This window comes from Balaenoptera musculus, chromosome 13 (assembly GCF_009873245.2).
Source record: "Balaenoptera musculus isolate JJ_BM4_2016_0621 chromosome 13, mBalMus1.pri.v3, whole genome shotgun sequence".
In the NCBI taxonomy this organism is placed as follows: Eukaryota; Metazoa; Chordata; class Mammalia; order Artiodactyla; family Balaenopteridae; genus Balaenoptera; species Balaenoptera musculus.
In genome coordinates, this window is record NC_045797.1 from 1,818,453 (window position 1) to 1,840,952 (window position 22,500).

Consider the following 22,500-nt stretch of genomic DNA (forward strand, 5'->3'; position numbering starts at 1 on the left):
AAGATGGAAGAGTGGAAGAAATTCCACCTTAAATCCTATCTTCACTGGGCAGATGCTAATAAACACTCGTATACATAAATAAATAGGAGGAAATCTGCAACAAGGCAACGTCCCTTACATTATAAAGTTGTGGGAAGGATTGAATAAACCAGTAAGTCTTTCCATACTATGAATGGCATTTTTGCAGATAGGTTTGCAAATTTCAACAGGTACTTATGGCCTCACAATTATACTTCCTGCCCACGTTCCCTCCAAAAATAGTCCATGCTGCCTATGTCCACAGAGTAGAATATAAAACTGCAATATTTTGGAGTTAGAAGAAGCCTTGGAGAACAGGTCACCCATCTGTACTTTTATGGATGAGGACCATGAGCTCCAGCAAGGTAAGTAGCAGCCAAACCCACACATCCAGCGACGGCGGGATTGGGCCACTGACCCCGTCTCAGAATGTAACAGTGAAGAGCTAAATGGGACTCCAGGTTGCATCTGTCTCTTTGACTTTAACCTTTGCTTTTCTTCGCTTTTGTTATTATAATCATACATAATAGGCTGCCTCAGGGAACCCAGCCCTCCTGTGAATGGCTGCAGAAAAGAAGACATTAACACATCCCCTCCCCGAGGCTGTTCATTCCAGGAGGTGTTTTGCAAGACTGGTGGCCCTTTTACTGTACTTCCTCACCGCCTCCCCCTCGCTGATTCTATAAAAGAAACTGGCATCCAGACCCCGATAAGATGGTTTATCGGAGACACTAGTCTGCGATCTTCTCGGTCTGCCAACTTTCCGAATAAAGTCGTATTCCTGGCCTCAGCACCTCGTCTCTGATTCATGGGCCTGTCGTGGGGTGAGCAGAGCGGCCTTAGACTCGGTAACAAGGAGTGTCCGTCCACTTAGCTTTCAAGTGTCCCCTACGTCCTTTTTTTGCCAAGGCCCGTTACCGAGTCAAAATAGATGAAATTCGAATCAAGTCTTTATTTTGTTAACTGTGTTATTCTAATGTTGATATTTTAGTTTTGTAATTGTTCTACAGGTAGGTAAGATGTTCACATTAGGGAAGTTGGGTGAGGGATACGTAGAAACCCTCCGTATTATTTAGGCTTTTCTGCAAGCTTAAAATTAGCTCAAAATTTAAAGATTTCTTTAAAAGTGAGTCCAGGCACTGTTGAGCGGATAGCTGGAATGAATGACCTTGTGTCCATTCCAGGATCACTCTTGCCTTGTTCATTTTAAAACCCAGCTTGAAAACTTGTCTTTAAATCATGTAGTCCTAGAGAAAACAAGCTTCCCCAGGCGCAGTCAGGGTCCTGAATTAGGAGAAGTTCTTGCAGTTTCCGCTCCCACACCACTGCCGTCCACCACTCGCCCCATTACCATATGCTCTGATATCTTTCCCTTCTGTGAACTGTGTTCTCTGCTCCCTGTTTTATTGGTCTCCTAATTTTACAATAGGTTGAGGGGCTAAATCCCATTTTATGGCTTGCCTAGCAGGGTACTAATGTTTTCTTTTCTGCTGCCTAATTCCAAACAACCACAAGACAGCACTTTCCTCCCCATAAACTGATGCCAATGCAGAGGTAATTCTTTGCTTGAATGTCAGAGACGGAAGCAGCTAAGGGGTGTGAGTTTCCACGATTCAGACACTCACTCTACAGGATGGAGAACATTCCATACCTGCAGTGTTTACCCTAGGGCACTCTCCGCAGGGAAATCACCTTTGCCTAACCTTCTTTTTTTTTTTTTTTTTGTAGTTTTTAGTTGTTTTTATTCCAGGAGTATGGAATTACTCCCCGTTATGAAAGATGATGGCATTAGCACCCTTAAAATTCTTTTCGCTTTCTCTTCCCCAACTTGCAAATTCTTGTTACTTTATGTTGTCGAGATTTAGAAGTTCGCCTAACACTTCTGAAGGAATGCCATGGCACACTTGGGGGAGGGAGATGAGGGGTCACAGGGAAGAGAGAAGAGGATATAAGATTTAAGGAAACATATCCACACAACAGGCTTGCGCACAGATTGAATTTTACAAAGAATTTCCCTCTCATTATCTCGTTTGATACAAAAAAACTTTGCAGTATGTCAAACTTCTTATTCCTGTTGTTCAGACAAGAAGACAGACCTGGAGAAAATCTAGGGAGCATTTAAGAGGGCTGCTCAGAACAGAAAGCAAATTCATATGGAACTAGGACCAACATCTGTTTTGACACAGTCTTGAATTTTCCTATCACTAATTCCTGTTGTTTTGTTTCTTAAAGAAGCCACTTCCCTCTGCCCCATGATAAGCTCCAGGTGCCCACCATGCTGGCCCTCTTCCCAGTGGAAGTCACCTCTGACTGCCCTACTCTCTCTGCAGGCTCAGTGGTTACATCCTCTGGGGCCAAAGTGGGTGGCTGGCCACATGCTCAGAGACGCTGCACAGCCAGGAGCAGAGTAGAATGAACCCAGACCTGAATCCTGGCAGAGGAGACGCCAACTGGCTTTCCAATTGATATTGACTAAGGTGGCAAATCATACAAAGATGATTTGCCAAACCACATCATTTTTATCAGTCAAATGTATGCAGCCCCGCAAAATGAAAAGCCCCATACCTGCATCATACCCCATCCTTGGATTGTGCATTTGCGTGGGCAAAAAGGTGTCCTTTGGATGGAGGTGTAAGTCCCTGAAATTTCATGAGACCTGCTGAAGGCACAGCACCACCCCAGCTACCAGGGAAAGAGCAGCAGAAGTAAGACGTTGCCCGTGGATCTTATTTGAGAAAAGAGGGCAGACTTCCTGGGGTCAGAAGGGCGAGAGCCCTGGGTTTAGAGAGCTTAACTTGTAAAACCACAAACCAGGGGACTGTCCTGCATTCACCTCTGTCTCCTCCAAGGCTCCTTCTTCCCCAGATACTGGTGCAAGGCTTAAAAGAGACAATTTACAGAAACAGAAAACAAAACAAAAAAAACACCGTTTGGGCTTAAACCATTAGCATATGCTTATCCTTACTAGGGCCTGTTTCCCCAGATTACGTATCCGGTCATGTTTGTGTAGATACCAACGCCAAGGCGCTGGTGCAGGGGAGGACTCGGAGACACCCAAAGAGAAGAGCTGCCCTTATTCCCTCCTCCTGCAGACTGTCAAATGGCATTTCTCGACTACAGTTCTTCCAGGCAAGCCAGAGGCTAAGGCAACGATTGTCTCACACATCTGGCCCTTGCTGCTTCGGGGCTCACCGTAAACTTCTTTCACTGTGAAAGCATGAGTGAAAACAGGTGTGCAGGAAGCAGAAACGTGTGCTTTTTATGGGACTTTGAAAGTGCTGTGCTCTTAGTTTCTGAGTAATTATCTCTGTGCCATCTCCTCCCTGCAGGTCGGGCATCTCAGTGTTTCACCATGAAGATGCTGGTTGTTCCATTGTGAATACTAATGACATCTGATTGAATGTTTGTTTATTTTCAACATAATCGTCTAACGATTTTGATTTGAAAATGCGTATACAAATAGTTTTATACATCACAGGGAAAGGAACACAAAGTGTGTTTAAAAAATTTTTTTTTTTAATAATTTCTAAACAAAAGCAAAGTGAGAAGTGTTCTTTCTCCGTGCTGTGTGGATATGCAAGCTCGTCTATTTGGGGACAAATGGGATGCTAAGGAAAATCAAACTTGAAATCAGAAAATATAGGAAACTGCCCATAAGATTAGCAAATGTTTTTAGGTAATACTCAGTGATAAGGAGGGAAATGAAAGGAGTAGGTTTGCCTCTTGGTGGCAGAGCTGAAAACTAGCACAACCTTTTAGGAGAGTTATATGGCAGGATATCCCAGTACCCTTAAAACTGCTCCTCCTCTGCACCTAGTCGTTTCATCTCAGGAAATATTCTAGAGGAATAACCCTAAATACAGAGAAAGGCTCTAGACACAGCAGGGCTTATCACGGCATTCTTTCTCATAGGAGAATATTAGAAATGACTAAGCAGGGCTTCCCTGGTGGCGTAGTGGTTGAGAATCTGCCTGCCAATGCAGGGGACACGGGTTTGAGCCCTGGTCCGGGAAGATCCCACATACCACGGAGCAACTAAGCCCATGTGCCACAACTACTGAGCCTGCACCCTAGAGCCCACGAGCCACAACTACTGAGCCCACGTGCCACAGCTACTGAGCCCGTGTGCCACAACTACTGAAGCCCATGCACCTAGAGCCTGTGCTCCGCAACAAGAGAAGCCACCGCAGTGAGAAACCCGTGTACCACAACAAAGAGTAGCCCCCAGTTGCCACAACTAGAGAAAGCCTGCATGCAGCAATGAGGACCCAATGCAGCCAAAAATAAATAAATAAATAAATAAATTTATTTTAAATAAAGAAAGAAATGACTAAGCATATATGGGAGACGGACATCATCAAAATGGCAGAGTAGGCATTTTCTAACATCTTCTCCCCAAAGAACACCAATTGTAACAATTACCCACTGATGACAGGACCTTTGTGGGAGTCAGGCAGAGAAGTTCCAGTGCACCCTTGGTGCAAAAATTGGGTACAGTGGGCACACTGAGTAAGAGGAACAGTTTTACTTTACCAAATCACCCCTTCCCCAAGGTGGCACGCTCTCCCCAAGGGAGAAGGGGAGCATATGAGTGAGTGCCTGGGCTCCACGTGTGTGCACAGCACCGCCAGAGGGGCCCGTCTCTTTCTTGTGTGTCCCTTGCAGACACCAAGGTGTACTGCGTGATCGGGGGTGAAGAGAGGCTGGGAGAACAGCACCCAGAGCTCCCAGAGAGCGTCAGGAGGGTGCAGACCCTACTCTCTGCCTGGCCGACTCCAACAGGAAGCCTTCCCATGAGCCACGGGGGACACTTTGCCTTCAGATGCCCCCAGCTGGTCCACAGGCGCCCTCCGCACTCCATGTGCCTCACCCACGCAAATCCACATCCCGAGGCTGGCTCCCTGTTCATGTCCCCAAGGGCAGCAAGTACAAGCCTTTGCAGACAGCTAGTGAGCACACACAGAAAGCCAGCCAGACTGCAGGATTGGGAGAAAACACACAAACTTGAACATTTAGCACCACCAGAGAGAAGGCAGCCAGTTCGGTTTTGTAGGATCTAAAGAATACAATCACAAGAATTCCCTCTGAGAGGGAACAAGAAGTGTGGAGCAAGCACAGCTACAGAAAAGGCCTGAGAAAGTCTCAGAATCCCTAACAGAACTGACGGAAGGTATTTCTCTTCTGAAGCCAGTCAGTAAAGACTGGAGGAGGTGACTCCTTCAAATGCAAAGACAGCAATGCAAAACTTCAAGGAATGCAAAAAAAAAAAAAAAACAGGGAAACATGACACCACCAAAGAAACACAGTCGTTTTCCAGAAACCATCCCTAAAGGAATGGAGATCTGTGATCTGGCAGATAAATAATTGAAAACGCTTGTTTTAAGGAAACTCAGTATGCTACAAGAAAACACAAAAAGACAGTTCAATAAAATCAGGGAATCAATACACAAACAAAATGAGAAACTTAACAGAAAGACAGAAATCATAAAAAAGAAGTAAACAGAAATTCTGGAGCTGGAGAATACAGTGAATAAAAAAATGCAATAGGGATCAACAGCAGACTTGATCAAGCAGAAGAAAGAACCTGAGAAATTAAAGACAGGTCACTGGAAATTATCCAGCCAGGAGAGAGCAAAGAAAAGTAAAAGAAGGAACAAGGGGAAGAAAGTGTACATGAACCGCAGGAGAAAATCAAGAGGAATAACCCACACATTCCTGAAGTCCCAGAAAGAGAGGAGACGCATAAAGAAACAGGAAGCTTATTTAAATATTAATGCCTGAGAACATCCCAAATCCGACGAGAGATTCGGACATCCAAGTTCATGACACTCATAGTTACCCAAAAAGTTTCAACCCAAAAAGACCTATTCCAAGATAGCATAATAAAATCAAGACAAAGAATTGTAGAAGCAGCAAAAGAAAACAAATTCCTCATATACAAGGGAAACTTCATAAGCCTCCAAGCAGATTTCTCAGCAGAAACTTTGCAAGTCAGGAGACAGTAGAATAATATATTCAAAGGGCTGAAAGGGAAAAAGGTCCAACCAAGAATACTTTACCCAGGGGCTTCCCCGGTGGCACAGTGGTTAAGAATCTGCCTGCCAATGCAGGAGACACGGGTTCGAGCCCTGGTCCAGGAAGATCCCATATGCTGCAGAGCAACTAAGCCCATGCGCCACGACTACTGAGCCTGCACTCTAGAGCCCGTGAGCCACAACAACTGAGCCCGTGTGCCACAACTACTGAAGCCCACGTGGCTAGAGCCCATGCTCCGCAACAAGAGAAGTCACCGCAGTGAGAAGCCCACGCACAGCAATGAAGAGTAGCCCCTGCTCTAAAGCCCATGCTCAGCAGTGAAGACCCAATGCAGCCAAAAATAAATAAATTTATTTTTTTTAAAAAGTAAAAAATACCATATTATAAAAAATATATATATATTTAATACATTTTCAACATAGAAAGCACAAGGTCCAGATGGGTTCACTGGTGAATTCTACCAAATATTTAAGGAAGGAATTATACAAACTATTATGTAGAAAATAAGCTACAGAGACATCTTGTACAATACAGGGGATAGGGGAATATAGCCAATATTATAATAACTATAAATGGAGTATAACCTTTAAAAATTGTGAACCACTATATTGTATACCTGTAATTTATATAATATTGTACCGCAACTATATTTCAATTTTAAAAAATAAAATTAAATCAAAAAAATAAAAAATAAATTAAAAAAAAATCACTCCAGTGGGGGGAAAACACTGTAGGATACTGTAATGGTGGATACGCGACATTATGCGCTTGTCAAAACCTATAGACTGTACAGCACAAAGAGTGAACCCTAATGTCAACTATGGACTTTAGCTAATAATAATGTATCAGTATTGGGTTATCCACTTTAACAAACGCACCGCACAAATGCAAGATGTTAATAATAGGGGCCCCTGTGGGACTGGGCTGGGTGTCTGTTAGAAATATCTGCACTTTCTGCTTAATTTTCTGTAAAGCTAAAACTGCTCTAAAAAATAGTTTAGTTAAGAAAAATAGTTATTAATTTTTCTTTTAAAACCGATAAGGTGACCAAGTCGCATCTGAATGGTAATTAAATGGCCAAGCACAGTCATTCGTTTAGTCCATTGGCAGAGGCCCAGAAGGTGGCACCATCTCTCCGCACAGTCACCAGGTAGCTATGGCCCCAGGTGGGCTCCATCCCTCGGGGGACAGCCCGAACCCACCCACCACCCCATCACAGGAACCCTAAGTCAGCTGCATCGCCAAGCCCCGCTCTCACTCACCATAAGCCCCAGCTTACGTGTGGAATTTCAGATTCTGCTCCCTTGTGGGTAGGGACTGGGAAGGCAGCCAGTGCCAAGCCTGTAGGCAGCCCATCAGGGGGTGGGGCCTGAGGGGATCCTCATGTGGTCCTCAGTGTTGCCCAGCAACCCTACTGGATTCCTCCAATCAGCTCCTCCCCCTTCTCAGTGTACAGGGCTGTTCCACTTGCTCTGAAAAGAGGGGGATGACTCATCTTCTCCCATCCCAATGCCTTTCGTGCTCAACAACGCTGCACCCTTTCATTTCACAGAGCAAATAGGAATCAGGCGGGACAGCCTCATTCCCTAATGCCACACACAGGAACTCGGCTGCACCTCATGCGTCCCAGCTTCGTCCCCTGTGGTAACAGGAAGGACGCCGCCCGTCTTTCCACCTGGGACCAGGGACTCCCCTGGCCATTCACTCTGGCAGCCAGCGTTCCAGGGCCCTTGTCCTCTACAGCGTGATTCCGGGTGTGATTATATGTAACAGCGGGCTCTCTACTGCAATCCACCCTCTTATCTCCATCAGACACATCCCACTGGCTTTATTTTTATTTTTTTATTTTTTTATTTTTTATTTTTGGCTGTGTTGGGTCTTCGTTGCTGCACCCGGGCTGTCTCTAGTTGTGGCGAGCGGGGGCTACTCTTCGTTGCGGTGCGCGGGCTTCTCATTGCAGTGGCTTCTCTTGTTGCGGAGCACGGGCTCTAGGCACGCAGGCTTCAGTAGTTGTGGCACGGGGGCTCAGTAGTTGTGGTTCGCGGGCTGTAGAGCACAGGCTCAGTAGTCGTGGCGCACGGGCTTAGTTGCACCGCAGCATATGGGATCTTCCCAGACCAGGGCTCGAACCCGTGTCCCCTGCATTGGCAGGCGGATTCTTAACTGCTGCACCACCAGGGAAGCCCCCACTGGCTTTAAATTAACCACGTCCTACTTCTCTAAGTTCCTTTCCACTGCTTTTTGGTAAGTTTCTGCTTCTTATTTTTTTAAAGCACTCTGGTATGACCTTCACTCTACCTTAGCCAGTGTCCCATGTCCCTTTGTACCTTCATAAATGTCTTTAAGAGTTATTTAGAGGGTCCAGATGGAGTAATAAATTCATGTTTTGGTCCACTCCCTCTGCTACCAGCAATGATATTGATGAAATATAAAAAAGAGAAAACCAAAGTGAAATGACTTGTCTCAAACAGCAAAAACAAAAAGAATGAACCATAAAGGAAGACATAAGTCTGAGTACATTGAAATTAAAAACATCTGTTCAAAGAAAGACACCAAAGCAAGCTGAAGGATAAGGAACAGATTGAAAAAATATATTTGTAACGCACATTCCTGACAAAAGATTCGGGTCCAGAATACATAAGGAATTCCTGCAAGTTAATAAGGAAAATAATAGAAATCTCCAGAGAATAATGGGCCAAAAGATGAAGTAATGCAGAAGAGGAAGCCCAATTGCCAGTAAATGATATAAAGTTATTCATCCTCATTCAGGAACGGGATTTTACATCCCAGGACTCCCAGTTCTAACAGTTCTCTGACACGCATACAGGGAGGCAAACCTGGCAAGTTCAGGGCAACTCTGTAATAATAAAAACTTGGAAACCGTTTAAACGTCCGTCAGTGGAAGTTGCTACATTAGGGCATATTTATAAAACACATGAACTTGAACTATATCTCCAGTGAATAAATGGACACATTTCTAAAGCGTATTGAGCTTTAAAAAAGCAAGTTGCCAAAAGATGTGTAATGTAAAATATAATTTATAAACAGATTAATGCCCAGTGAAACAATATCATTTATACATACGTATAAGATAGGATTAATATGGGACTTGCCTGGTGGTCCAGTGGTTAAGAATCCTTGCTTCCACTGCAGGGGTAGTGGGTTCAATCCCCCTGGTCAGGGAACTAAGATCCCACATGCTGGGCGGCCAAAAAAAAAAAAAGAGTGGGGTCCTGGTGAAGGCAATTGAGCTAGTTTGCCCAAGAGATCCGTGGGGAAAAGATGGCTAGGAGGAGCTCACCTGAGTCACTGACCTTAGGAATTGTTCCTTTAAAAGAGCCTAATTTGATTGGTGTAGTGTGTGGAACAGTTAATGCCTGAAGGCATTGCTGAAAACAGTAGGACAATCAACCAGTGACTAGTGGAGTTTTCCAGCTGAATGCAGTCAAGGAAAGGGACAAAGAGAGCCCTGCTGAAGAAATCTGTGTCACCCAGGGTGACTGTGGACGCACCCAAGGCTGTGTGGGTCCGTGTGCCTTCCCAGGAGCAAATCAGAAGCTTAACACTGCAGGTAACGGGGGACAGACGTCACAAAAACAGTCCAGTGAGCTACTAAATAAATAAACAAGGAAACAGCAATGACAAGCCCAGGGGGCGGGGGAGTAGGGGGCCAGTCTCCAGAGTTGTTAGACTGTACTATCTAAGACGTCCAGTTCCAGAAAAAAATTCAAGCATTGAAGAAAAAAAAAAACAGAGTTTTTTGTGACGCCAGGAAAAAAAACAGGCAACAGAAACTGCCTTGAGGGTGACTAGATATTTCAACTTAACAGACAAAACCTTCGAAGCAGCCACTATAAGTATGTTCAAAGAACTTAGTTCAAAGAACTAAGAAACCATAATTGAAGAAGTGAAGGTGGGCATGAGGCACCCAGCTTCCCTCTCCGGAAGGGGGTATTGACTCCCTCTAATTAACATGCAGGTCCTTGATCTGGTCCCCAGGCTGCCCCCAGCGACCCCTCTCCAGCCTCACCCTGCCCCACGCGGACCCCGCGTCACACTAGTGGGCACAGTGGGCTGGCCAGGCCTCAGGATGCAGCAAGGTCCTCCACTTTCCCCAACCACACCCGCTCCATTCCATACTCTGTATCTCATGGGGTATCTTGTCGCATCAAATTATTTCTCCATTCATTCAACACACAAGCATCACGTGCAGACTGTGTGCCAGGCACTGTTCAAGCCGCTGAGCGTACAGTGGAAAACTGAACAGTCTGTGTTCCCATGGAGTTTATATTGTAGCAGGAGGACAAAGGTGTTAAAGATGTTAAATAACACACGTATTTCAAGTGCTACCTTACAGTAAGAAAACTGTAAGAAAGCCGAAGCAGAGGTGGGAGAAATATTTGAATTAAATGCTACACTGTATCTTAAATCATCAACATTCGAAGCCTTACATATGGCTACTTCTCAAAGATACTCAAGCAATTGCATTAACTTTACGTTAAATGTTAAATTATTTTTTTGTCCAATGAGTCCACATTCTTCAAGACTTTCAAATTAACTATCTATTCTTAGTTAAATTTAGTAACTATATTTCTTTTTACATTTTATAGATTTTTCATATACCAATAAATGTCTTGGGCTTCCCTGGTGGCGCAGTGGTTGAGAGTCTGCCTGTCAATGCAGGGGACACGGGTTCGAGCCCTGGTCTGGGAAGATCCCACATGCCGCGTAGCAACTGGGTCCGTGAGCCACAATTACTGAGCCTGCGCGTCTGGAGCCTGTGCTCCGCAACAAGAGAGGCCGCGATAGTGAGAGGCCCCCGCACCGCGATGAAGAGTGGCCCCCGCTCGCCGCAACTAGAGAAAGCCCTCGCACAGAAATGAAGACCCAACACAGCCATAAATAAATAAATAAATAAATAAAATTTTAAACTGCATTCTTAAAAAAAATAAAATAAAATAAATGTCTACTTTATCGAGGTTCAATCTCATTTTTACCATCAAGGAATATGCATGAACTAATACATAACTTTATTCTGTAAACTTTCTCAAAATAATTTTAATCTCAATATATTTTACAGAGTAGATATTATTGAATCATTTCATCAAAATATGTGATGTCATAAATAATTGTCAGCGTCTTTGATTGACTATTTCAAACACTTTGTAACCATATAATTTACTATCTAAATAAGGACATTTTTAAGCGAGAAAGAAGGTGCCATGTGACTTACACGGGCGCATGGGTTTTATGAGTCACCTTGACTAGTCTTATTTCTAAGTGGTTCTCTCCCAAATTTCAACTTCTACCAAAAGCCTCTATCCTAAGCTCTAGGATTACATTTCTAAGCGGCCACTTATATCTCATTTGAACGTCTGGTAGGATCTCAAACATAGCATTTCAAACTCCTGAGACGGCACCCAAACCTGCTTCCACGGCAAGCTTTCCCATTTCAGTAAACAGCAACCCCAGCCCTTCCAGCTTCTCAGGACAAAGGCCTTGGTGTCAGGTTGAGTGTCAGGCCTGCGATCCCCAGGGAGGTGGGAATGAGTCTTCGGCTCCTGTGTGTGCATCTTCCGAGGCTTCTAAGTGATGACTGAGAAGCTTCCACAGGGGCGCGGGCGGCAGGAGGAGCTCCACAGACCCACTCCCTAGTAATAAAGCATAACTGGTAAAAACTGTCCAACACAGAAAGCATTTAAAACCTCTGGAAATTGTCCTCAGGGCCTGTGGCTAAGGGGGAAATTATTTATTCAAGAAAAATCTATTAAAACTTGGTTAACAGAGTGAGAGTCTGTGGCACATGAGCCACAAACTGCTGTCTCCCTGCACAGCTCGACAGGAGCTCATTCACAGGAGTGTGGCAAGGAAGGCAAGGACCCCTCTGTCCTCAGCCCCCAGACAAGGACACGGTCTCTCCACAGGAGGGACAGCCTGCCAATGTTTCTCATCCCACCAGCTGGAGATGTAGAGGGTAAATTCCAGTTGAGTGCGGCCAAGAAGCTAAAATTTATACTCTAAAACTCGTAAAACATTGTTAAAAGAAACTGTTTATAGAATATCTGAATAAATGGAAAATAATGCCATGCTAATGGAGAAGACTTAGCATTGTTGAGATGGCAACTACTCCCCAAATTGATCTACAGATGCAACCCAATCTCTGCCCAGATCCCCAGCGACTTCTCTGTAGAAATTAACAAGCTGGTGTTACAATTCATGTGGAACTTCAAGGGACCCAGAATAGTCAAAACAGTCTTGAAAATGAAGAACAAAATAAAGATTCACAATTTCAAAACTTACAACAGAGCAACAGTAATCAAGACAGTGTCATTCTGGTACAATAGACACCGTAGATCAATGGAGCAGAATTAAGAGTATAGAAATAAACTACATCTATGGCCAGCTGATTTTTGACCAGGGTGCCAAGACCAATCAATTGGGAAAGAATAGTCTTTTCAACAAATGATGCTGGGTCAACTGGACAGCCACAGGCAAAAAAAATGAACTTGGAAATTTACTTCACACCATATACAAAAATTAATTAAAAATAGATCAAAGACCCAAATGTAAGAGTTAAATCTATAAAGCTCTTAGAAGAAAACATAGGGGGAAAGCCTCATGACATTAGATTTGGGAATGATTTCTTGAATATGACACCAAAAACATAGGCAAGGAAAGAAAAGACAGATAAACGGGACTTCCTCATAATTTAAAACTTTTTCCTTCAAAGGACACCACCAAGAAAGTAAAAACACAATCCATGAAAAGGAAGAAAATATTTACAAATCATGTATCTGACAAGGGACTTGTATCTGAGTTATACATGAACACTTATACCTCAACAATAAAAGCATTTGTTGAACTTGTTGACAAAATTCAACATCCCTTCATGATAAAGTCTTAGAAAACTACCAATAGAAGGGAGCGGCCTCAACCTGATAAAAAGTAACTTCAAAAAACCTACAACTAACATCAAAGTTATTGCTAATAAAATAATGCTTTCTTCTAAGATTGGGAACAATGTAAGGATGTTTGCCTTCACACTTTTATTAATCATTGTTTTAGAAATCCTAACTAGTGTGATAAGACAGAGAGAGAGGGAAAGAGAAAAGGGAGGAAGGAAGGAAGGGAGGAAGGAAGGAAGGAAGGAAGGAAGGAAGGAAGGAAGGAAGGAAGGAGGGAGGGAGGGAGGGAGAAAGAAGGCACACAGATTGGAAAGGAAAAGTAAAACTCTTTATTTGCAGATGGCATAATTGTTTTTGTAAAACAGTCCAAAGAATCTGCAAAAAAGCTACCAGATCTAATAAGTCAGTTTAAGAAGACCATAGAATACAAAAAAAACAATTATTTTCTATGTATGTACTAACAATAAACAGCTGGAAATTGAAACTTAAAAGACAATAAAATATACAATAACAAAAAATATGAAATAGGAATAAGTTTAACAAAATATGTGTAAGGCATTTACACTGAAAAACACAAAACATGGATGAAAAGAAATTAAAGAAGATGTAAATCAATGGAGAGAGATGCTGTGTGCATGGTCCAGGAGGCTCAAAATTGTCAGGATGTCGGTTTTCCCCAGATTGATATATAGCTTTAACATAATTCCAATCTATCCCAACAAGCTAGTACACAAAAATGGACAAACTGCTTATAAAATGCTTGCGGAAATACAAAAAAATTAGGATGTCCAACGCAATTTTGAAAAAGAAAAATAAATGTAAGATGTCTGATGTTGAAAAGTCAATATATCACACCCTGCGGAAGCAAAACTTCAATAGGATCCAACAATACATGTACTTAGGCACATACATACGTGCATACATATATACATGGCATACCTGCATGCTTACATACATACCTTACATGCATGTATACATACACATAACACTCATATTACATACACACACTTTTATTACATGCATATGAGCATCACATACATGCGTGTGTTCATACACATGTGCACACTTGTACACATATGTCACATTCACCTTTATTACATGCACGCACACACCCATTACATGTATATGTACATCACATACATGAATACGCATACACATTCCATTGCATGCATATGCACATAATGCACACATGTACACACACATGCACATGTGCACACATATGCCTGCATACACGCATACACTCAGAAGCCTGAACTTATTCCCATTCCACAATGCCCCCCTCTCAGCTACCAACAACTCCCTTAAAGGCAGTGGCTCATGTGCTATATTAAATGACATTCTCCAGCGTATTTAATTTTAACTCAAAGACTAAAAGGTAAATTAAAAATCCAAACCAATAAATATGTAATGGTGAAATGACAAGTAAATGCTCTTGTTTTATGTTAGAACATCATGTCCTTCCATTTTCATCCTCAATTTAAACCCCATCTGCTCCTAAGCCTGGCCAAATTGTATGACAAGTCACGAAATACAGTAAGTATGTTGGAACCTAAAAAGCCTCCAGCCATTTCTGTGGACAAACTGCCAGCTTTTTTTTTTTTTTTTAAATGCATAGATCTTTTTTTTTTTTTTTTTTGGCTGTGTTGGATCTTTGTTGCTGTGCATGGGCTTTTCTCTAGTTGCGGCGAGCCGGGGCTACTCTTTGTTGCCGTGCATGGGCTTCTCATTGCTGCAGCTTCTCTTGTGGCAGAGCACAGGCTCTAGGAGCGCAGGCTTCAGTATGTGTGGCACATGGGTTTCAGTAGTTGTGGCATGTGGGTTTCAGTAGTTGTGGCACACGGGCTCAGTAGTTGTGGCTCACGGGCTCTAGAGCACAGGCTTGGTAGTAGTGGCGCACGGGCTTAGCTGCTCCGCCGCATGTGGGATCTTCCCAGACCAGGGCTCAAACCCGTGTCCACTGCATTGGCAGGCAGATTCTTAACCACTGCACCACCAGGGAAGTCCCAAACTGCCAGCTTATTAACTAAGCTCTCATTTTATTTCTTGAAGTTTAATTTACTAGACTTAAAAACCTTTAGTTACCGAAAAGAGGAAACTTCAGAGGTCCTTGCAGCTTTAAGGCATGCATGTGATGTTTCTAAGAGGTATCTTTGAAGAGAAAATTGGATTGTAAAATAGAAGCATGCAACCCCATACACTGACTATTCTCTCCCCCCAGCTCAGAGCTCGGCTTAACACAACACAGCAGGAGAGTGATGGATCTGGAAAACCCACTTCACAAAAAGATAAATCATTCTTCTCCTGAGATAGATATATTAACGGTTTTGCTTTTAGCAAGGGTGGGAAGCAGTGGACAGGAAATTTTGGAATAAGCATGTTTATGGCAATTACTACAGAAATCTGATCGCTTACCATCAGGAGCTTTGTTTTCTAAAAGATTCTGTTTTATGGCCATACCTTGTGTCAGGCTCTGTGACTGCATAAGATGTCTCCTTATTTCAAGGCGTTAACAAATGCAATCACAGTTATTTCAATAGATCATTTGCTTCCCAAATTTTACATAAGAGTGTTACTGGCCTGGAAAGATGCTTTGGCCAAGATCACAATCATGTCTCTTTTTTAAGAGCCAGGAATTTATACTGAGACAGGCTGGGACCCGGGACCTGGGACCCTTTGCTGCAGTGCTTGCACCTGGACAAACAGATACAAAGAAACTATAAGGAACTAAAAATAACTGCGTGCACGTACAGTTGGGGCAAATTATGAACAAGATACAAAAAGAGAAAATCCAACTGCCACTTCTGAGGAGCCAGGAACAAAAGCAGGGTCCTGCTCATGCCCCCTGCACACAGCTCCACCAAGCGGGTGGGTAGAATACCCAAGCCCCCCCTCCGGCCCAACCCCTGGACCCACCCCACCCTCTCCCAATTTTAGGGACCAGCTTGCCCCCCCGGGGAGCGAGCAAGGCCACCTGTTACTTGTTTTCGCCCCCTCCTGCTGCGGCACGAGTCCCAGTAAAGCCTTGCCTGAATTCCTCATCTGCCCTCTTATCGATTTCTGTTGATTCTAAAGAATCCAAGAACCCAGGTCAGTAACAATACTTGTCACCAAACGCTAAGAATAACTTTCTCCTCGAGCAGAGATAAAATTGCTACAATTGGGGGCTTCACTGGCGGCTCAGTGGTTAAGAATCCACCTGCCAATGCAGGGGACACGGGTTCGAGCCCTTGTCCGGGAAGAAACCACATGCTGCGGAGCAACTAAGCCCATGCACCACAACTACTGAGCCTGCGCTCTACAGCCCGCGAGCCACAACTACCGAAGCCCGTGTGCCTAGAGCCCGTGCTCCACAACAAGAGAAGCCACCGCGATAAGAAGCCCGCACGCCACAACAAAGAGAAGACCCCGCTCACCGCAAATAGAGAAAGCCCGCGTGCAGCAATGAAGACCCAACACAGCCAAAATTAATTAATTAATTTTAAAGTAAAATTGCTACAACTGAGTCCTTACTTTTAAAAGTCACTAATACTGCTTTGTAGGCTAACTGGTACAGTGCCTTGTCACCATGAAACATTCAGGAAACGCTTATTTGTGATGATCGTTGCAGAAATCATTAGGATGTTCACAAACACTTGCTTCTTTCTTTTGGACATATGGTAGGATTGCACCTCTGGCCCCCTTGAACCAGCAGTTAGTTGCCTTACTTATTTTGGTCAAAATGTGAACAGGATTAACACTTGTTACTTTCAGAAGGAAGCAAGGACCAGTATTCTCTTTCCTTCTACCTTGGTGTCCAGGAGCTGCTTCTCCAAACCTGGGACCCAGAGTGTGGATAGTAATATGCAGAGGAGAGTCCAACTGACCCATGAGGGAAGGAGGCATTGCAAATGGGAAACAGACCTTTGTGGGTATAAACTGTTAACTAGGCAGCAGTAGGGAAGCGATGGGGTTAAACCAAAGTGTGCTCTGTTTTACAGAAACTAACCATTAAGCTGCAGAAAGTTCCAAACGCCAGATGTTCTCAAAAGGTTACAGGGCATTGCTGTCAACAAGAAACCACAGTGTGAACAAACAACCAAGCTCCTGCGAACTTGCGGTTTTGGGCAACCGAACTTGCGGGTTTTGGGAGTAGCCTTTGCCTCATTATAATGATCATGGCTGCCCTTTCCTGAATATGCATGACCCCCAGATACAAAAGCAAGACCCATCTACATGCTGCCCACAAGAGACTCAGTTCAGATCTAAAGACACACACAGACTGAAAATGAGAGCATGGAAAAAGTCATTCCTTGCAAATGGAAACATAAAGAAAACTGGAGTAGCAATATTCTTATCAGACAAAATAGACTTTAAAACAGGCTCTAATAAGAGATAAAAGAGGACATTACATGAAGACAAAGGGATCCATCCAAAAAGAAGATATAACAACTGTAAATATATATGTACCCATACATATTTCCAAAAGGAGAAATTGACAGTAACCGTCCCCCCAGGGGTCTCTAGGGCCCTGTGACCTACCTCCAAGCGGGGTCCCTGACCTCCTTTCCTCCCCACACAAGCTCACAGGAATGCGCCCACCCCCGGGCCCTGGCTCTCTTCCTTCGGCCTGGCATTCTCTCCCCCCGGAAACCTCTATGGCTCACTCCTTCATCTCCTTCAGGTTTTTACCCAAATGACATCTCCAGGAGGGCTTCCCTGGCCCCTTATTTAGAGTTGTAGCCCCAATGCCCACAATCCCTCCTCCTTCCCTGTTTCAGCGTCTCTGGGAGCCCCTCCCATCCCCTCACCTTCAGCGTGTCTCACTCACTTGTTTTAAGTACCTGTCTCCCCTAGAATATAAGTGCCACTGAAGGTAGGCATTTCCACCTGCTTAGTTCACAGCCACAGTCCCAAGGCCTGGAAGGGGGCCTGGAGGAAAACGCGCGCTCAATAAATACTCGTTCAGTGAATTTGATTCTCTGGCTGGTTTTGACTGATTTAGAAGAAAGATATCATTGCACGCGCAGACCTATACCTCAGGTACATATGTGATATCCAACCAGCTTAATGAAATCTATTATTAGTCTTAATGGCACTAAGTTAATTCCTTTAGGTTTTTTGCACATAGATGTTTATACAAACATATCAAATCACTCCTTCCCTGAGGCGATGAGCCCCAGAACAACCTCACTGCTTCATAAATGGTAGGAACAATCCAGACTATCAGGGGTAGAAGAAGAAATCAGACCTGCAAATACTATTTTTAAATAGTATCCAGCCACAGCAGAGAAGGGCTCACACCAGAAGCAATGTTGATTGAATTACTGATTATGGTAATTAATTTTAATTAAAATAACTTCACAAGATGGAAAAGTGGCTTTAAAAGATTCCTGCGTATTCACCACAGACTGAATATAATCCCAATAATGCGAGTCAAGCGAACCTCCTACTAGCCCCTCAGCCGCGGTACGAGATAGAAGCGATGACAATATTAGACCAGAAAGGAAGTGGGACGAACCGTCAGGAAGGAGCAGGGTGACACTCCCCTGTTGGTGGCAAACCACATCCTGTGACACGACACCTGACCCAATGGTATTATGACCCCACTGTCACTAGAAAGACATTCAAAACTTCTGTTTCACCTTCAGTTCATCAATTAGCACATGTATATAATTTATAGATAAATAAATCGGCATATATTGTGGGGTGCACAGGCCCAAAAGTTTAGAGATCACCATTACAGGGCGATGCATATTCAATATATATTCAACTTTTGGGAATATGAACCCTTTGCAGGATCTGAGGAAAGCTGTAGGCATTCGCCCTAGAAAACTGCATATATTATATGCTGTGTGTACACATACACACAGCATATATTATATACCTGTATATAACATATATTGTGTGTACATATATACAGCATATATTACATATCCATATATAACATGTATTACATGTGTATACAGATATACAGCATATATCATATATGCATATATAATATATATTATGTGTGTACATATACAGCATATATTATATACCCATATATAACATGTATTATATGTGTATACACAGATATGCAGCATATATTATACCCATATATGTGTACATATATATACAACATATATTACATACCTATATATAACATGCATTACATGGGTATACACAGATATACAGCATATATTATATACCCATATATAATATATGTGTATGTACATATATATACAGCATATATTATATACCCATATATAACATGTATTATATGTGTATACAGATATACAGCATACATTACATATCCATATATAACACGTGTGTGTGTGTGTACACATGGATAAACCATGCCAACAGTCACAGGTCTGGCCGACTCCACGAGGCCTGTCCACATACCCTTTAAGGGTCTGCGTGCTCCAAGATAAGAATCCTAGATCCTGATTAAAATGTTGGCTTGTCCTCATCTTAGGCTGAAATATAGTGAGTTCTCTATGCTTATTGTACTGAGCTGAGCAGAAGCAGAGAAAATACAAAGCCCATGTCCACAGGCAGGAAGCAAGACGCCAAAGGAAAGGCCTAGGGGGCTGCCCATACCCTGACGGGGCAGCGGGAGCTCAGCGCCCGGCGCAGGTCCACACGTCCAGCCGCCAGGAAGAAGCTCCGGGCATCCTGGCCAAACCCAGTGTGTGCGTCTGGCTGGATTAGTGTGGTCAAGAAAAATGGGACAAAAGACCTTAAATTAAGCTACTGAAGGTCATCTGGAAAAACAGCACACACATACCATCTAAATCCAAGCAATTAAAATAAAATCCTACTACGATACAGCACAGTTTCTGTCGCCAAATCTTGGCTCCCTGCCCAGCGATGCCAAATAGAAATGCGGAGACAGAGTTTGGAGGAAATAGAAAGAGTAGCTTTACTCCTTTTGCCGAGCAAGAGGGGACACAGTTCCCTAGCTAGCTAGCGCCTCAAGAACTGCCTCCCCCTCCCCGGGGAACAGGGAAAGTTTACATAGCCCGGGCCCCGGGGCTCAGGGCTCGTGGTCTGGACTAGGTGATAAGGCTCAGAGTAATTAAGGTGTTGCGTTTCTTTTCTTCTGCAAATTCATGGCCAAAGCTGGTGTCAGGCAGCTCAGCAACCGGGTCTGGTGTCCCTGAAGTTATGGGCCGTGCCCTTCTTTCGGAAATGACGAGTGCTACAAGGGAGCTTCGGGGGAGAAGAATGCCAGGAGCAAAGGATAATTCACACGGAGTCAGAGCCATCAGCTTGGTGAAGGACACGCCTAGCTACACGTGTTTGCTAGTAGTAACAGCTAAAGAATAACCAAGATGGCTTAACTCTTTCAGGCCTGTTTCTGCTGTTTCCCAGCCTGTTCACTGTTTCCTTATTTTCCTTGTTTACCAGAAAAGTCTCATTTCTCTTTTTGCTACAACGTTTCAAAGCCTCCCTCTGAACAAAGCAGAATATTTTTCAAATCGTAAACCTAAGCCACACCCTCACTCCGCCCTCCCCCAGGGCTCCCCTCACAGGCCGCCAGCCCCACCCAGCTAGCCCCTGCCCCGGCCTCCCCCTTCTCAAACCCCCTCCCCACCTACCTCTCCCTCCAAGTAATATAAAGTATTGGCACGGTTGTAATACTCAGCTTTTCCCCCGCAGACACGCTGGATGCCTTTCCATTCAGCCAAACCTTCTTTTATGATTTTCCGTTTAAATTCCAGTTTGTTCATCCAGCCAGGATCGTCATGGCATCTGATAGTGTATTCTTTTGTTTTTCTATGTTTGTTGTTATTGTCAATGAAATGTTTCCATTACATATTCAGAATCATTATTTCAGTAGACAGACGCACACTTGATTTTTACCTGGTTTTGTTCTCTATGCAGCCATTGTTCTGAACGCTTGCCTCAGTTTTCCAGGTGATTCTAATGAGTCTCTTTTCACAAAGTTTTCAGAGACAGAAAGCTGTTTATGCGGGAAGAGCGGGGTTAACTGTGTAGAAAGAGCCAGAAGCAGGTGTGTCCTCCGGCCCACCCCGCCTGGCCTCGACCAGCCCCCAGTCCCTCCGGATTGACCTTCTCTGTTGAACACATTCTGAGTCTTTTCCTGCCAATCAGGACCTGGTGCCACCACGCCACTGGTCCTTCTCACTTAGAAGGTGACCTCTGGCCAGCCTCAGAGCTACCCTGGAATCGATTTCAGGTTCCCCTGCTTTGAAGGGCTGCGGTTCTTTCCATTCGCAGCCGAGCAAGGCCTCCGCTGGCCGGTGTTTGGATGCAGCACAAAGTGGACGACGAGAGGTGACGGTCAGTCTTAGTCCTGGACCTTAAGAAAGTGCCATGGGGGAGACAGCCCCTCTTCCCTCTGGACCGTCATGTTTGAATGTGACCCCTGTAACTGAGGCTGCTGCCTTGGGGCCAGGAAAGCAGGATGCCTGAGCTAAAGCGCCAGGGGGGTAGAGGGCAGAGCCTCCCGAAAGTCCCGGGAGGGGGGGCGGGAGGCCGAAGAACCGCGCCCCCTTTTCTGTGTGGGAGGGGACAGAGCATCCTCTAGTTTCAGCAGCTGCAGCTACGTCTTGACACTGAAAGCATCCTTGCTTCAGTCCCCGGAGGATGATAAATCAGGGCTATCACAGGAAATTTCATTCAGCAAATTATTTTCTGTCATTAACTAGGTGCCAGGTGTTCTGACTACCCCTTTATCTAGATTGGCAAGTCCACCAAGGCCAAAAGCCATAAGGGAAAAGCTTGGTAAATGTAACCACATCTTTTTAAAATGCCTTCAAGTCCAAAAAAAGAAAAAGAGAGAGAGAAAATCAGAACCTACTAAAAGTCAAGTGAAAAAAACATGATAGGATATCACCCTGAGTAGATAAACAAATGAATAATTGACTTTAAATTAGTCTTCTTAGATCAAAAGCAATTTCAACTCCACAATTTAAAATGTGTGAACTATTCACAGATACTGGGAACAAACTAGTGGTTACCAGCTGGGGTGGCAGGGGCAAGATAGGGGGAGGGGATTAAGAGACACAAACTACTATATGTAAAATAAATTAGCTACAAGGATATATTGTACAGCACGGGGAATACAGCCAATATTTTATAACTTTAAATGCAGTATAATCTATAAAAATATTGAACACCTGAAACTAATGTTGTTGTACACCTGAAACCAATCTAATACAGTAAATCAACTATAATTTTAAAAAATAAAGTAAAATTCATGAACTGTTGTAAGAGGTGATTTTTTCACACATCCAAGTCAAAATCAAAAAATATTTGATGACACACGGTGTTTTCAAGGATGAAGGGGAGTAGACAGTCTTGTACACTGACAGGTAAATAGCACAACCTCTTTGGAATTCAGTTTGTCAAAATACACTAGCATTTCGGGAGATTGGGATTGACATATATACACTAATATGTATAAAATAGATAACTAATAAGAACCTGCTGTGTAAAAAATAAATAAATTTAATTTAATTAAAAAAAAATAAAAATAGAGAAAAAAAATACACTAGCATTTTAAATGCACACAACCAATGACCCAGCAATTGTCCTTCTTAAAATCCATTTC